The sequence below is a fragment of the Oncorhynchus gorbuscha genome, linkage group LG15, assembly GCF_021184085.1.
Source record: "Oncorhynchus gorbuscha isolate QuinsamMale2020 ecotype Even-year linkage group LG15, OgorEven_v1.0, whole genome shotgun sequence".
In the NCBI taxonomy this organism is placed as follows: Eukaryota; Metazoa; Chordata; class Actinopteri; order Salmoniformes; family Salmonidae; genus Oncorhynchus; species Oncorhynchus gorbuscha.
In genome coordinates, this window is record NC_060187.1 from 7,198,368 (window position 1) to 7,201,671 (window position 3,304).

A 3,304-nucleotide genomic window follows, 5' to 3' on the forward strand; every position below is an offset into this window, starting at 1 on the left:
GAGCAGGAACGGAACGATAGAGAGAAGAGAGAGCGAGAGAGTGAGAGAGGGAGGGGGAGAGAGAGGGATAGAAAGAGGGGAAGAACCAAATAAGACCAGCAGAGGGAAACGAATAGAATGGGGAGCACAGGGACAAGACATGATAATAAATGACAAACATGACAGACTGTGTGTTTCCTCAGGTTATCAGCATGTCCTAATGGCTGCAGCTGCTGGTTGACTGTGTGTTTCCTCAGGTTATCAGCATGTCCTAATGGCTGTAGCTGCTGGTTGACTGTGTGTTTCCTCAGGTTATCAGCATGTCCTAATGGCTGCAGCTGCTGGTTGACTGTGTGTTTCCTCAGGTTATCAGCATGTCCTAATGGCTGCAGCTGCTGGTTGACTGTGTGTTTCCTCAGGTTATCAGCATGTCCTAATGGCTGTAGCTGCTGGTTGACTGTGTGTTTCCTCAGGTTATCAACATGTCCTAATGGCTGCAGCTGCTGGTTGACTGTGTGTTTCCTCAGGTTATCAGCATGTCCTAATGGCTGTAGCTGCTGGTTGACTGTGTGTTTCCTCAGGTTATCAGCATGTCCTAATGGCTGCAGCTGCTGGTTGGATGCTCTCAATGTCCTGCTGCATCTGCTGCTGTTTCAATCACAGAAAAAGTAAGTTCCAGTTGTTTATAAAAAAAAATGTTTTTTTAGAAGATAACAAGTAGTTTTTTTACCCGCTTTTTATCCCCAATTGTTAGTCTCTTGTCTCTTCGCTACAACTCCCGTACGTGGCTCGGGAGAGACAAAGGTCAAAGGCCATGCGTCTTCCAAAACACAACCCAACCCAAGCTCTGCTTTTTAACACAGCGTTGCATACCACCCGGAAGCCAGCCACACCAATGTGTCAGAGGAAACACCGTGCACCTAAGCGACCTGGTCAGCGTGCACCGCAACGCAATGCCACAGGGGTTGTTAGTGCACAATGAGACAAGGATATCCCTACAGGCCAAACCCTCCCTATCCCGGACTTAATGACTATATATATTTAGGAGTAGTAACACCAATGATGATAACACCAATGAGACATTTTTAGATAAATGAGGATTTTCTGAGATGGCCATCAATTATTTTCTTTATAATTCTTTACTAAAGTGATATCATGAATCACTTTGCTCACAATGCTATTTCCCTTCATCTAAGTTGACTAAACACCTTTGATTTAGACACACCTAATTGTCATCTTACATTTGTTTTGTCCTTTAACAGACACTCACAGTAGTGCAATGCATATATCTTCATATGGGCCCCTCTTGGGAATCAAACCCACAACCCTGGTGTTGTAAGCACCACACTCTACCAACTGTGTGTCACACAGAATCAATGGAACTTTCAAATTGATGACATACTTAAAAGGGTGTGATTAGATAATAATGTTGCTTAATATAGACCCCCCCCCTCCTCCCCATGATAGCAGTTTGCCACTGGAGAGAAAGCTCAGTGTCCTTGTATATCTTTGTAAATCAGTGATTTTTCAAGGTGGACACACTAGTGACACAAAACAGAGGAACACACATTATACTAGTTTTAAAAAATATATCATATTTAAATAGCCTTTTTTGTTTTTTATTGATCTATGAAATATATTAGATAGACATAGATCTAAACCCCCAGAACAGGTTTCGTTGTCTCATCACGCTGTAGCGACTCCTTGTGGTGGGCCGGGCGCCTGCAAGTTGACTTCGGCCACCAGCTGGACTGTGTTTCCTCCGACACATTGGTGTAGCTGGATTCTGGGTTAAGTGAGCAGTGTGTCAAGAAGCAGTGCGGCTTGGGTTGTGCTTCGGAGGAGGCGTGACCCCTGACCTTTGCCTCTCCCGAGTTTGTAGGGGAGTTGCAGCGATGGGACAAGACTGTAATTAGCAATTGGATATCATGAAATTGGGTAGAAAAAGGGTAAGATCATTTTTTTAACTGTTTTTACATGGTGCCAAAGCCAAGGGACAACATTTCAAGCAATTCAAGATTATTTTTCTTCTCTTTTGATCTTTTCGTTAGAAAAGAAGCATGCTCAACTAAGGTAAGAGATGCTGGCTTCTCACCCAGACCATGTGCTAGCTTCACACCCAGGTCATGTGCTGGCTTCTCACCCAGGCCATGTGCTGGCTTCTCACCCAGGCCATGTGCTGGCTTTTCACCCAGGCCATGTGCTGGCTTCTCACCCAGGCCATGTGCTGGCTTCTCACCCAGGCCATGTGCTGGCTTCTCACTCAGACCACGTGCTGGCTTCTCACTCAGACCACGTGCTGGCTTCTCACTTAGACCATGTGCTGGCTTCTCACTCAGACCATGTGCTGGCTTCTCACTCAGACCATGTGCTGGCTTCTCACTCAGACCATGTGCTGGCTTCTCACTCAGACCATGTGCTGGCTTCTCACTCAGACCATGTGCTGGCTTCTCACTCAGACCATGTGCTGGCTAAGTGCAGTAATAGTATGTTGTTGTTTTTGATTGATATCTTGACTTTCACTCTTATCCTGAAGGGAACCAGATGAGGGCGTGACATCATCCAACGAGACAGGGGACAACTGATGGACCTCTGAGACTTCATACATTATGTCAATCTACCTATTATTTCAACATACTGTGTGGATTAGTCCACATCAAACATAGGATGTTGTAAATCGTTAGAATTATGTTACTGTATGTTATCTGAATTCTACAAGTGCAACAGCTTTGTGTAAGAAAAGTAAATAAAACTATTTTAGCTCACTTGATTTTGGGCTTCAGAGTATATATATATGGGGTAAATCAGTGTGCGTGGGAACAACAGCTTTTTCTTCACGCTTCGAGCACTGGGCGTGAGTGTGTATGCGTTCCTATAAATAAATAAATAAAAATATATATTTTCTTCACCTTTCACTGCAGTGGGCTAAATCAGGGTCACACAGAGTGTTTCTTGGTAGTCATAAACAAATCTACTTTGAAATTAAAGTATACACCTCACACACAGGTATGTTATGGACTTAACCTAAATAAGACACCTGTACCATGTTTAAATGTATTCAATGTTGAGTTTGCATCCCAATATTACACTTTATATACATTACAGAATACTGAAATAAAACAAAAACTTTTGTTTTGTTTATTAATGATGAAATAATGAAGAATATGTTCCACCTATGAGGCCACTAGAGGGCGCTTTGGTCATTCGACTGCAGGAAAGGGCTACTTTTTCACAGTAGACAGTTTGATGATCAGATTAGTAAATGCAGCATATTGCAAAGTCTGGTGTTGACTCATTCTGAAAGGAAATTGCACCTCTTACACAG

General features: G+C 43.2%; 1 long non-coding RNA gene across 1 annotated transcript; it reads left to right on the plus strand.

The window, feature by feature from the left end:
• Positions 1-535: 535 nt before the first annotated feature.
• On the plus strand, positions 536-2,648 carry LOC123996343. Its single transcript, XR_006831962.1, has 3 exons — positions 536-647; positions 2,031-2,052; positions 2,516-2,648. It is a non-coding gene; the product is annotated as an uncharacterized LOC123996343 (long non-coding RNA).
• The last annotated feature ends 656 nt before the right edge of the window (positions 2,649-3,304 follow it).